Genomic DNA, 12,265 nt, shown 5'->3' with positions numbered 1-12,265 from the left:
GCGACGTCGGGCGTGGTTAGTACCTGGATGGGTGACCGCCTGGGAACACCACGTGCAGTTGCTTTTTTTTTAAACTCTGCAGGTAACTTCTGTTTTTTATCGCTACATGATACATATTAAACCAAGCAACTGCCATACCACGTTGGTCTACCGGTGCCCGTCCGATCACCGAAGTCAAGCGAGGTCGGACGTGATGTTAGTATCTGGATGATTGACCGCCTGGGAACACCACGTGCAGTTGCTTTTTTTTTAAACTCTGCAGGTAACTTCTGTTTTTTATCGCTACATGATACATATTAAACCAAGCAACTGCCATACCACGTTGGTCTACCGGTGCCCGTCCGATCACCGAAGTCAAGCGAGGTCGGACGTGATGTTAGTATCTGGATGATTGACCGCCTGGGAACACCACGTGCAGTTGCTTTTTTTTTTTAACCCTGCAGGTAACTTCTGTTTTTTATCGCTCCATGATACATATTAAACCAAGCAACTGCCATACCACGTTGGTCTACCGGTTCCCGTCCGATCACCGAAGTCAAGCGACGTCGGGCGTGGTTAGTACCTGGATGGGTGACCGCCTGGGAACACCACGTGCAGTTGCTTTTTTTTTAAACTCTGCAGGTAACTTCTGTTTTTTATCGCTACATGATACATATTAAACCAAGCAACTGCCATACCACGTTGGTCTACCGGTGCCCGTCCGATCACCGAAGTCAAGCGAGGTCGGACGTGATGTTAGTATCTGGATGATTGACCGCCTGGAAACACCACGTGCAGTTGCTTTTTTTTAAGTCTTCAAGTAACTTCTGGTTTTTTATTGGCCCATGATACACTTATTACCAAGCAACTGCCATACCACGTTGGTCTACCGGTTCCCGTCCGATCACCGAAGTCAAGCGACGTCGGGCGTGGTTAGTACCTGGATGGGTGACCGCCTGGGAACACCACGTGCAGTTGCTTTTTTTTTAAACTCTGCAGGTAACTTCTGTTTTTTATCGCTACATGATACATATTAAACCAAGCAACTGCCATACCACGTTGGTCTACCGGTGCCCGTCCGATCACCGAAGTCAAGCGAGGTCGGACGTGATGTTAGTATCTGGATGATTGACCGCCTGGAAACACCACGTGCAGTTGCTTTTTTTTTAAACTCTGCAGGTAACTTCTGTTTTTTATCGCTACATGATACATATTAAACCAAGCAACTGCCATACCACGTTGGTCTACCGGTGCCCGTCCGATCACCGAAGTCAAGCGAGGTCGGACGTGATGTTAGTATCTGGATGATTGACCGCCTGGAAACACCACGTGCAGTTGCTTTTTTTTAAACTCTGCAGGTAACTTCTGTTTTTTATCGCTACATGATACATATTAAACCAAGCAACTGCCATACCACGTTGGTCTACCGGTGCCCGTCCGATCACCGAAGTCAAGCGAGGTCGGACGTGATGTTAGTATCTGGATGATTGACCGCCTGGAAACACCACGTGCAGTTGCTTTTTTTTAAACTCTGCAGGTAACTTCTGTTTTTTATCGCTCCATGATACATATTAAACCAAGCAACTGCCATACCACGTTGGTCTACCGGTACCCGTCCGATCACCGAAGTCAAGCGAGGTCGGACGTGATGTTAGTATCTGGATGATTGACCGCCTGGAAACAACACGTGCAGTTGCTTTTTTTTAAACTCTGCAGGTAACTTCTGTTTTTTATCGCTCCATGATACATATTAAACCAAGCAACTGCCATACCACGTTGGTCTACCGGTTCCCGTCCGATCACCGAAGTCAAGCGACGTCGGGCGTGGTTAGTACCTGGATGGGTGACCGCCTGGGAACACCACGTGCAGTTGCTTTTTTTTTAAACTCTGCAGGTAACTTCTGTTTTTTATCGCTACATGATACATATTAAACCAAGCAACTGCCATACCACGTTGGTCTACCGGTGCCCGTCCGATCACCGAAGTCAAGCGACGTCGGGCGTGGTTAGTACCTGGATGGGTGACCGCCTGGGAACACCACGTGCAGTTGCTTTTTTTTAAGTCTTCAAGTAACTTCTGGTTTTTTATTGGCCCATGATACACTTATTACCAAGCAACTGCCATACCACGTTGGTCTACCGGTTCCCGTCCGATCACCGAAGTCAAGCGACGTCGGGCGTGGTTAGTACCTGGATGGGTGACCGCCTGGGAACACCACGTGCAGTTGCTTTTTTTTTAAACTCTGCAGGTAACTTCTGTTTTTTATCGCTACATGATACATATTAAACCAAGCAACTGCCATACCACGTTGGTCTACCGGTGCCCGTCCGATCACCGAAGTCAAGCGACGTCGGGCGTGGTTAGTACCTGGATGGGTGACCGCCTGGGAACACCACGTGCAGTTGCTTTTTTTTAAGTCTTCAAGTAACTTCTGGTTTTTTATTGGCCCATGATACACTTATTACCAAGCAACTGCCATACCACGTTGGTCTACCAGTTCCCGTCCGATCACCGAAGTCAAGCGACGTCGGGCGTGGTTAGTACCTGGATGGGTGACCGCCTGGGAACACCACGTGCAGTTGCTTTTTTTTTAAACTCTGCAGGTAACTTCTGTTTTTTATCGCTACATGATACATATTAAACCAAGCAACTGCCATACCACGTTGGTCTACCGGTGCCCGTCCGATCACCGAAGTCAAGCGAGGTCGGACGTGATGTTAGTATCTGGATGATTGACCGCCTGGAAACACCACGTGCAGTTGCTTTTTTTTTAAACTCTGCAGGTAACTTCTGTTTTTTATCGCTACATGATACATATTAAACCAAGCAACTGCCATACCACGTTGGTCTACCGGTGCCCGTCCGATCACCGAAGTCAAGCGAGGTCGGACGTGATGTTAGTATCTGGATGATTGACCGCCTGGAAACACCACGTGCAGTTGCTTTTTTTTAAACTCTGCAGGTAACTTCTGTTTTTTATCGCTCCATGATACATATTAAACCAAGCAACTGCCATACCACGTTGGTCTACCGGTACCCGTCCGATCACCGAAGTCAAGCGAGGTCGGACGTGATGTTAGTATCTGGATGATTGACCGCCTGGAAACAACACGTGCAGTTGCTTTTTTTTAAACTCTGCAGGTAACTTCTGTTTTTTATCGCTCCATGATACATATTAAACCAAGCAACTGCCATACCACGTTGGTCTACCGGTTCCCGTCCGATCACCGAAGTCAAGCGACGTCGGGCGTGGTTAGTACCTGGATGGGTGACCGCCTGGGAACACCACGTGCAGTTGCTTTTTTTTTAAACTCTGCAGGTAACTTCTGTTTTTTATCGCTACATGATACATATTAAACCAAGCAACTGCCATACCACGTTGGTCTACCGGTGCCCGTCCGATCACCGAAGTCAAGCGACGTCGGGCGTGGTTAGTACCTGGATGGGTGACCGCCTGGGAACACCACGTGCAGTTGCTTTTTTTTAAGTCTTCAAGTAACTTCTGGTTTTTTATTGGCCGATGATACACTTATTACCAAGCAACTGCCATACCACGTTGGTCTACCGGTTCCCGTCCGATCACCGAAGTCAAGCGACGTCGGGCGTGGTTAGTACCTGGATGGGTGACCGCCTGGGAACACCACGTGCAGTTGCTTTTTTTTTAAACTCTGCAGGTAACTTCTGTTTTTTATCGCTACATGATACATATTAAACCAAGCAACTGCCATACCACGTTGGTCTACCGGTGCCCGGCCGATCACCGAAGTCAAGCGAGGTCGGACGTGATGTTAGTATCTGGATGATTGACCGCCTGGAAACACCACGTGCAGTTGCTTTTTTTTTAAGTCTTCAAGTAACTTCTGGTTTTTTATCGGCCCGTGATACACTTATTACCAAGCAACTGCCATACCACGTTGGTCTACCGGTTCCCGTCCGATCACCGAAGTCAAGCGACGTCGGGCGTGGTTAGTACCTGGATGGGTGACCGCCTGGGAACACCACGTGCAGTTGCTTTTTTTTTAAACTCTGCAGGTAACTTCTGTTTTTTATCGCTCCATGATACATATTAAACCAAGCAACTGCCATACCACGTTGGTCTACCGGTGCCCGTCCGATCACCGAAGTCAAGCGAGGTCGGACGTGATGTTAGTATCTGGATGATTGACCGCCTGGAAACACCACGTGCAGTTGCTTTTTTTTTAAACTCTGCAGGTAACTTCTGTTTTTTATCGCTACATGATACATATTAAACCAAGCAACTGCCATACCACGTTGGTCTACCGGTGCCCGTCCGATCACCGAAGTCAAGCGAGGTCGGACGTGATGTTAGTATCTGGATGATTGACCGCCTGGGAACACCACGTGCAGTTGCTTTTTTTTAAGTCTTCAAGTAACTTCTGGTTTTTTATTGGCCCATGATACACTTATTACCAAGCAACTGCCATACCACGTTGGTCTACCGGTTCCCGTCCGATCACCGAAGTCAAGCGACGTCGGGCGTGGTTAGTACCTGGATGGGTGACCGCCTGGGAACACCACGTGCAGTTGCTTTTTTTTTAAACTCTGCAGGTAACTTCTGTTTTTTATCGCTACATGATACATATTAAACCAAGCAACTGCCATACCACGTTGGTCTACCGGTGCCCGGCCGATCACCGAAGTCAAGCGAGGTCGGACGTGATGTTAGTATCTGGATGATTGACCGCCTGGAAACACCACGTGCAGTTGCTTTTTTTTTAAGTCTTCAAGTAACTTCTGGTTTTTTATCGGCCCGTGATACACTTATTACCAAGCAACTGCCATACCACGTTGGTCTACCGGTTCCCGTCCGATCACCGAAGTCAAGCGACGTCGGGCGTGGTTAGTACCTGGATGGGTGACCGCCTGGGAACACCACGTGCAGTTGCTTTTTTTTTAAACTCTGCAGGTAACTTCTGTTTTTTATCGCTCCATGATACATATTAAACCAAGCAACTGCCATACCACGTTGGTCTACCGGTACCCGTCCGATCACCGAAGTCAAGCGAGGTCGGACGTGATGTTAGTATCTGGATGATTGACCGCCTGGAAACACCACGTGCAGTTGCTTTTTTTTAAGTCTTCAAGTAACTTCTGGTTTTTTATCGGCCCATGATACACTTATTACCAAGCAACTGCCATACCACGTTGGTCTACCGGTGCCCGTCCGATCACCGAAGTCAAGCGAGGTCGGACGTGGTTAGTACCTGGATGGGTGACCGCCTGGGAACACCACGTGCAGTTGCTTTTTTTTTAAACTCTGCAGGTAACTTCTGTTTTTTATCGCTACATGATACATATTAAACCAAGCAACTGCCATACCACGTTGGTCTACCGGTGCCCGTCCGATCACCGAAGTCAAGCGAGGTCGGACGTGATGTTAGTATCTGGATGATTGACTGCCTGGAAACACCACGTGCAGTTGCTTTTTTTTAAACTCTGCAGGTAACTTCTGTTTTTTATCGCTCCATGATACATATTAAACCAAGCAACTGCCATACCACGTTGGTCTACCGGTGCCCGTCCGATCACCGAAGTCAAGCGAGGTCGGACGTGATGTTAGTATCTGGATGATTGACCGCCTGGAAACAACACGTGCAGTTGCTTTTTTTTAAACTCTGCAGGTAACTTCTGTTTTTTATCGCTCCATGATACATATTAAACCAAGCAACTGCCATACCACGTTGGTCTACCGGTTCCCGTCCGATCACCGAAGTCAAGCGACGTCGGGCGTGGTTAGTACCTGGATGGGTGACCGCCTGGGAACACCACGTGCAGTTGCTTTTTTTTTAAACTCTGCAGGTAACTTCTGTTTTTTATCGCTACATGATACATATTAAACCAAGCAACTGCCATACCACGTTGGTCTACCGGTGCCCGGCCGATCACCGAAGTCAAGCGAGGTCGGACGTGATGTTAGTATCTGGATGATTGACCGCCTGGAAACACCACGTGCAGTTGCTTTTTTTTTAAGTCTTCAAGTAACTTCTGGTTTTTTATCGGCCCGTGATACACTTATTACCAAGCAACTGCCATACCACGTTGGTCTACCGGTTCCCGTCCGATCACCGAAGTCAAGCGACGTCGGGCGTGGTTAGTACCTGGATGGGTGACCGCCTGGGAACACCACGTGCAGTTGCTTTTTTTTTAAGTCTTCAAGTAACTTCTGGTTTTTTATCGGCCCGTGATACACTTATTACCAAGCAACTGCCATACCACGTTGGTCTACCGGTTCCCGTCCGATCATCGAAGTCAAGCGACGTCGGGCGTGGTTAGTACCTGGATGGGTGACCGCCTGGGAACACCACGTGCAGTTGCTTTTTTTTTAAACTCTGCAGGTAACTTCTGTTTTTTATCGCTCCATGATACATATTAAACCAAGCAACTGCCATACCACGTTGGTCTACCGGTACCCGTCCGATCACCGAAGTCAAGCGAGGTCGGACGTGATGTTAGTATCTGGATGATTGACCGCCTGGAAACAACACGTGCAGTTGCTTTTTTTAAACTCTGCAGGTAACTTCTGTTTTTTATCGCTCCATGATACATATTAAACCAAGCAACTGCCATACCACGTTGGTCTACCGGTGCCCGTCCGATCACCGAAGTCAAGCGAGGTCGGACGTGATGTTAGTATCTGGATGATTGACCGCCTGGAAACAACACGTGCAGTTGCTTTTTTTTAAACTCTGCAGGTAACTTCTGTTTTTTATCGCTCCATGATACATATTAAACCAAGCAACTGCCATACCACGTTGGTCTACCGGTGCCCGTCCGATCACCGAAGTCAAGCGAGGTCGGACGTGATGTTAGTATCTGGATGATTGACCGCCTGGAAACACCACGTGCAGTTGCTTTTTTTTAAACTCTGCAGGTAACTTCTGTTTATTATCGGCCCATGATACAGTTATTACCAAGCAACTGCCATACCACGTTGGTCTACCGGTGCCCGGCCGATCACCGAAGTCAAGCGAGGTCGGACGTGATGTTAGTATCTGGATGATTGACCGCCTGGAAACAACACGTGCAGTTGCTTTTTTTTAAACTCTGCAGGTAACTTCTGTTTTTTATCGCTCCATGATACATATTAAACCAAGCAACTGCCATACCACGTTGGTCTACCGGTGCCCGTCCGATCACCGAAGTCAAGCGAGGTCGGACGTGATGTTAGTATCTGGATGATTGACCGCCTGGAAACACCACGTGCAGTTGCTTTTTTTTTAACTCTGCAGGTAACTTCTGTTTATTATCGGCCCATGATACAGTTATTACCAAGCAACTGCCATACCACGTTGGTCTACCGGTGCCCGGCCGATCACCGAAGTCAAGCGAGGTCGGACGTGATGTTAGTATCTGGATGATTGACCGCCTGGAAACACCACGTGCAGTTGCTTTTTTTTAAGTCTTCAAGTAACTTCTGGTTTTTTATCGGCCCATGATACACTTATTACCAAGCAACTGCCATACCACGTTGGTCTACCGGTTCCCGTCCGATCACCGAAGTCAAGCGACGTCAGGCGTGGTTAGTACCTGGATGGGTGACCGCCTGGGAACACCACGTGCAGTTGCTTTTTTTTTAAACTCTGCAGGTAACTTCTGTTTTTTATCGCTACATGATACATATTAAACCAAGCAACTGCCATACCACGTTGGTCTACCGGTGCCCGTCCGATCACCGAAGTCAAGCGAGGTCGGACGTGATGTTAGTATCTGGATGATTGACCGCCTGGAACCCCCGACGTTAACGGGCAGGACTGGGACAGGGACTGTTCGACTTTTGTCTTAAAGGAACGCCCTCTTAGATACGAGGAAATAAGAGAGACAAAGTGGAGGGGGAGATTGAGGACTACGGCGAGTTTGTATATGAGGCCCTCGTGCCAGACCGTGTCAAATGCTCTTTCCATGTCAAGAAAGAGCATCGCGGTGTTCAACTGGCGGTTGTAGGCCGTGTAGATGTCGTTGACCACCTTCGCCGCAAGGAGAGTTGTGTTGTGTCCGGCCCTAGAGCCGAACTGTTCGGAGGGGAGAAGGTCCTTTCTTGACACGATCTTCTTCAGTCTTGTCAAAATCAACTTTTCAGTTAACTTTGCCAAGGTGTTCAAGAGGGAAATCGGGCGGTATGACGAGGGTAGGGAGAGGTCTTTTCCGGGTTTGGGGATTAGAATTACTACAGCCCGTTTCCAGTCCGCCGGAAAGTGCTGTAGTTTGAGGATGGCGTTGGTTATGTGGGTGATTTGGACGATGGCTTTCCTGGGTAAATTTTTAAGGAGGGGGTAAGTTATGCCGTCCGGTCCTGGGGCCTTATTGTTCGGGAACCGACGCAGACATTTGTGGACTTCGGAGGGGGAGCATAAGATGGAGTGGAAAATATGGGGGGGGATGGGGTAGGGTCTTTCGGAGAATTTACGGGCGACCTCGTCGATCACAACCTGTTCCGGGTCGGTGTTTGGGGTTCCGGCATGAATCTCACTCAGAAAACGGGCAAACACCCCGGCCTTCTCCGAGTCCGACACGAATTCCTCCCCGTTGTGGTGGATGGCGGGTAGTTTCTGATATTCTCTTCGGAGGTTACGGGCAATCCTCCAAAGGGAATTATCTCGAGGATTTACGTCGTGAAGCGTCCTGGACCAGCATTAGTTCCTGTGAATGGTTATTTGAAATTTAATTGTAGCCGTGAGGGCATTGAAACGTAGGCGGTCCACGTCCCGCCTATAAGTCTGCCACCTTTTCCGGATCTTGTTTTTGAACTTTATCAGTTCAACGATCTGGGAGGGTAGATTGTCGGGCGGAGGCCTATCCGGTACTCTCTTCGCCAACGCTCTCTGTTGACTTTGTATCGTACACGTCAAATTCCGGATTTCTCGGTTCAAGTCTTCGGGGGTCTCAATTTGGCTTGAGACCGCACAAGCCCTGGAAATGTTTAACCTATAAAGATTCCAGTCGAAATCTTTATAGGAGTACTTTGTGCCACCTGGTGGTGCCCTGAACTCGTTCCAGGAAACGTGCACCGGAAGATGATCCGAGTTGAGAGCATTGTCGGTGGTGAGATCTGAGAGACCGTTCAGGCCTCTGCTGATTCCCAGATCGATGGTGGTGGGTGACATTCCATTAGGCGGGAAGTGGGTGGGTGTGCTGGGGCACAACAGATGCAAGTCCACGCTGTCTGAAACAAAGTCGGCCAGCACCGTGCCGCGAGTATTCAAACGGCTGTTATTCCATAAGCGGTGACGTGCATTAAAGTCCCCCAGCACCAACACCCCTCGGTTAGGAGGGAAGAAGGCGTTGAGGTCAGCAGGTGTGAAGTTACTGGTGGGGGGTGCGTATGCTCCGACCAGTATTGCACCGGTTTCTAACCGGATGCACACGTGCTCAATGTTGGTGAGGAATTGGGGAAGTCGCTTGTAGTTGATGCGGGTGCTTATGGCAATTGCCACACCGCCCCCCCTTGCGCCCCGTCTGTCGCTTCGCTCTATGGAAAAGTGTTTAATGCGAATTCTATCCACGTCGCGTAATCTCGTTTCCAAGATTACAGCGACGTCGATTTTTTTAATACTTACATAGTGGATGAATTCGCCCAATTTGGCCTTCAGTCCGTTGCAATTCCACTCGATAATGTTGAATGTAAGAGAGTCTATATTCTAAAATTTTGAATGTCGCATGTGAAAAATTGCCGACTGGCAATAAATTTTTGTTCGGGTGTTCTACAGTTTTTTAGCATGGAGATATAGTGGTCTAAAGCCAACATCATCTCGTCCATGTTTATTAGAGTATTTAATTCCGCAAATTTATCTTTCAAGGCGGTGAACTTATCTTGCATACCTACGCTTTTTACCTCTGATATTGTTGGTACCGATTTGCCTTTGCCTTTACGCCCAAGGATATCGGGGAAGTTTACATCGTAGTCTTCCGTTCGAGCGTTAGATGGTCCTGGGGATGTTGGTTGCTTTCGGGAAAACTCGGCTCTCGTAGGTTGGGGTAGGTTGGTCGGGCGTTGCGTGGATGTCTGACGTCCCGTCCAGGCTGGATTTACGGGCAAGGGGGCTTCCTTATAAGCGAGTTTATCCTTCGACAAAGCTTTGACCCTAAACTGATACACAGGACAGCTCTTGTCAAAGGACCTGTGTGTGTCTCCGCAGTTGGCGCATTTAATGGCGGCTCCCTCATTGCATTGTGTTATTTCGTGTTCCTGGGAACACTTGGAACAACGAGGTTTCCGGTGGCAGTTCCTGGCGACATGTCCCCACACTTGGCACCTGCGGCATTGAGTAATATCGCGTTGGTTCCGTCTATTTTCCCAGGTGATGCGGACGTTGGAGACGATCTTTACTTGGTTTTGTAGTTTACTGAGCGTGACGGAGCTATCCATCACCACCAAGTACAAAGGGCGAAACATAGTCTTCATGAGGTGAACTTCCTTAACAGGAACTCCGTTCTCCTCCATGAGTTCGCTCTTCACCTCCTCTGGCGAAATTTCTCCCTGCAACCCCCTAAGGACGAACGCATGGGTTCTTTCCTCCGACGTGGCATAGGTGTGGAATTCCACATTTCCCACCTCGAAATTCCTTTTTAGGTTAGCCCAGTCGGTTACATCCTCTACATACACTATAATGGAGTTCTTAGCGTATTTCAGTGTGAACTTATTTTTAACTATCAGCTTTATGTTGCTGGTTAGATCTTGGTGACGGGTGAGCCTGCCTGGAACAACTAGTGGGGGAGGTTTGTTAGTGCCTTTTTTCTTTTGCAACGTACCAGTTACCTTGCGGTGAATTTGTTGGCTCGTTGGGGCCACTGTTTCATACTCAATCTGCTCGTTGCGTTCGTCCTCTGCCGTATTGTCCGTTAGAGACCTGTATCGGTTTGCCGTGGCCACTTGTACGGGGTTGCGGATCAGGTTTTCCCACTTGATGGTTTTGAGTGGGGTTCTGAACCCGTCTTGGCTCTGGTTTGGAGGATGAGCATCAGTTTGCAAATTTGTGGACGAGGGGGAGGGGCTAATGCCCTCGGAGGTCTGAGCCTTTGAGCAGGCCATGGCGCTTGAGAGCTTTGGGTTCCGAGAGGTATTTTCAGGGTCGTTCGTTGCCACTTGGGGTCGTTTATTTCTGTTTGAGAGGGCGGTGGTGGGTTTCCTCTTTTTGGAATGCTCCGCACGGAGGTGATTTACTACCGTGAGGAGCTTCAAAGAGGTATTTTCGTCAAGGGCTTTCTTTACCTTGGCTAGAAGGTCCTTACACCTCAGACAGGATTTGTTGGCCCTTAACAGGGTGCAAAGTTTTGTGAGGCGACTTTGCTTGGCTGCGCCAGTCAAACCAGCAAACACTTCAGTGGTTGGATCACTACTCGTTATGGATAGTATTGATTCGTAGGAACCATTTATATCCGTGACTTCCGTGTTCTCCACACAGTTTTCATTGTCCGATAGTTCACTGTCCATTCGACGGGTTCAATTGAGGGAGAAGGGGTCCCCTTCCCGGGGTACCTCTATAAAGCGATGATGTAAACGCACTCACACAGACGCCTATCTAGACACACGGAACACAGAGAAGAGAAAAACTATACGAAATTCTCGTATTGTATTTGGGAGATCACTACTAGCACGTGGAATTTCAAAAAAATTTTGACTATACCCAACGAATGCTAGGCAAATACTGGACGGGAACCGGTAGACCAACGTGGTATGGCAGTTGCTTGGTTTAATATGTATCATGTAGCGATAAAAAACAGAAGTTACCTGCAGAGTTTAAAAAAAAAGCAACTGCACGTGGTGTTCCCAGGCGGTCAATCATCCAGATACTAACATCACGTCCGACCTCGCTTGACTTCGGTGATCGGACGGGCACCGGTAGACCAACGTGGTATGGCAGTTGCTTGGTTTAATATGTATCATGTAGCGATAAAAAACAGAAGTTACCTGCAGAGTTTAAAAAAAAAGCAACTGCACGGGGTGTTCCCAGGCGGTCACCCATCCAGATACTAACATCACGTCCGACCTCGCTTGACTTCGGTGATCGGACGGGCACCGGTAGACCAACGTGGTATGGCAGTTGCTAGGTAATCCCGTGTGGGGTTGCTAGTCCCCCATTAGGCGCCTCCCCAGGTGGCGGATAGGGGGATGCCTCCCAGATATGGGAGGTACCGGCAAGTGAGCCGGGGCGGACCAAAACTAGCAGGGGTAGGGGGGAACGGGGGGACCGGGCTCGTAGTGATGGTGAACACAGCCGGTCTAGGAGGGTGGCGCCGAACGAAGACCACAAATAATTGAAATGATGA

The 12,265-nt window shown here is 48.7% G+C and overlaps 17 non-coding genes and 3 pseudogenes across 17 annotated transcripts; 19 read left to right on the top strand and 1 right to left on the bottom strand.

Annotated features, from left to right (window-relative positions):
* Window positions 1-485: 485 nt before the first annotated feature.
* On the top strand, window positions 486-603 carry LOC136343831 (5S ribosomal RNA). The gene has a single exon (XR_010732856.1). It is a non-coding gene; the product is annotated as a 5S ribosomal RNA (ribosomal RNA).
* Window positions 604-842: 239 nt separating this feature from the next.
* On the top strand, window positions 843-960 carry LOC136343830 (5S ribosomal RNA). The gene has a single exon (XR_010732855.1). It is a non-coding gene; the product is annotated as a 5S ribosomal RNA (ribosomal RNA).
* Window positions 961-1,737: 777 nt separating this feature from the next.
* On the top strand, window positions 1,738-1,855 carry LOC136343829 (5S ribosomal RNA). Its single transcript, XR_010732854.1, has one exon. It is a non-coding gene; the product is annotated as a 5S ribosomal RNA (ribosomal RNA).
* Window positions 1,856-1,915: 60 nt separating this feature from the next.
* On the top strand, window positions 1,916-2,033 carry LOC136343839 (5S ribosomal RNA). The gene has a single exon (XR_010732863.1). It is a non-coding gene; the product is annotated as a 5S ribosomal RNA (ribosomal RNA).
* A 59-nt stretch (window positions 2,034-2,092) lies between these two features.
* On the top strand, window positions 2,093-2,210 carry LOC136343828 (5S ribosomal RNA). Its single transcript, XR_010732853.1, has one exon. It is a non-coding gene; the product is annotated as a 5S ribosomal RNA (ribosomal RNA).
* Window positions 2,211-2,270: 60 nt separating this feature from the next.
* On the top strand, window positions 2,271-2,388 carry LOC136343838 (5S ribosomal RNA). Its single transcript, XR_010732862.1, has one exon. It is a non-coding gene; the product is annotated as a 5S ribosomal RNA (ribosomal RNA).
* Window positions 2,389-2,447: 59 nt separating this feature from the next.
* On the top strand, window positions 2,448-2,565 carry LOC136343832 (5S ribosomal RNA). Its single transcript, XR_010732857.1, has one exon. It is a non-coding gene; the product is annotated as a 5S ribosomal RNA (ribosomal RNA).
* Window positions 2,566-3,163: 598 nt separating this feature from the next.
* Window positions 3,164-3,281, top strand: LOC136343827 (5S ribosomal RNA). Its single transcript, XR_010732852.1, has one exon. It is a non-coding gene; the product is annotated as a 5S ribosomal RNA (ribosomal RNA).
* A 60-nt stretch (window positions 3,282-3,341) lies between these two features.
* LOC136343836 (5S ribosomal RNA) lies at window positions 3,342-3,459 on the top strand. The gene has a single exon (XR_010732860.1). It is a non-coding gene; the product is annotated as a 5S ribosomal RNA (ribosomal RNA).
* A 59-nt stretch (window positions 3,460-3,518) lies between these two features.
* LOC136343826 (5S ribosomal RNA) lies at window positions 3,519-3,636 on the top strand. The gene has a single exon (XR_010732851.1). It is a non-coding gene; the product is annotated as a 5S ribosomal RNA (ribosomal RNA).
* Window positions 3,637-3,876: 240 nt separating this feature from the next.
* Window positions 3,877-3,994, top strand: LOC136343845 (5S ribosomal RNA). The gene has a single exon (XR_010732866.1). It is a non-coding gene; the product is annotated as a 5S ribosomal RNA (ribosomal RNA).
* A 419-nt stretch (window positions 3,995-4,413) lies between these two features.
* LOC136343844 (5S ribosomal RNA) lies at window positions 4,414-4,531 on the top strand. Its single transcript, XR_010732865.1, has one exon. It is a non-coding gene; the product is annotated as a 5S ribosomal RNA (ribosomal RNA).
* A 240-nt stretch (window positions 4,532-4,771) lies between these two features.
* On the top strand, window positions 4,772-4,889 carry LOC136343843 (5S ribosomal RNA). The gene has a single exon (XR_010732864.1). It is a non-coding gene; the product is annotated as a 5S ribosomal RNA (ribosomal RNA).
* A 60-nt stretch (window positions 4,890-4,949) lies between these two features.
* Window positions 4,950-5,069, top strand: LOC136343842 (5S ribosomal RNA; annotated as a pseudogene).
* Window positions 5,070-5,128: 59 nt separating this feature from the next.
* Window positions 5,129-5,246, top strand: LOC136343840 (5S ribosomal RNA; annotated as a pseudogene).
* Window positions 5,247-5,664: 418 nt separating this feature from the next.
* Window positions 5,665-5,782, top strand: LOC136343837 (5S ribosomal RNA). The gene has a single exon (XR_010732861.1). It is a non-coding gene; the product is annotated as a 5S ribosomal RNA (ribosomal RNA).
* Window positions 5,783-6,022: 240 nt separating this feature from the next.
* On the top strand, window positions 6,023-6,140 carry LOC136343825 (5S ribosomal RNA). The gene has a single exon (XR_010732850.1). It is a non-coding gene; the product is annotated as a 5S ribosomal RNA (ribosomal RNA).
* A 60-nt stretch (window positions 6,141-6,200) lies between these two features.
* LOC136343833 (5S ribosomal RNA) lies at window positions 6,201-6,318 on the top strand. Its single transcript, XR_010732858.1, has one exon. It is a non-coding gene; the product is annotated as a 5S ribosomal RNA (ribosomal RNA).
* Window positions 6,319-7,451: 1,133 nt separating this feature from the next.
* LOC136343835 (5S ribosomal RNA) lies at window positions 7,452-7,569 on the top strand. Its single transcript, XR_010732859.1, has one exon. It is a non-coding gene; the product is annotated as a 5S ribosomal RNA (ribosomal RNA).
* Window positions 7,570-11,924: 4,355 nt separating this feature from the next.
* Window positions 11,925-12,044, bottom strand: LOC136343841 (5S ribosomal RNA; annotated as a pseudogene).
* Between the last annotated feature and the right edge of the window lie 221 nt (window positions 12,045-12,265).

This window comes from Euwallacea fornicatus, chromosome 15 (genome assembly GCF_040115645.1).
Source record: "Euwallacea fornicatus isolate EFF26 chromosome 15, ASM4011564v1, whole genome shotgun sequence".
NCBI lineage: Eukaryota > Metazoa > Arthropoda > Insecta > Coleoptera > Curculionidae > Euwallacea > Euwallacea fornicatus.
This window is presented reverse-complemented; position numbering and strand designations above follow the sequence as displayed.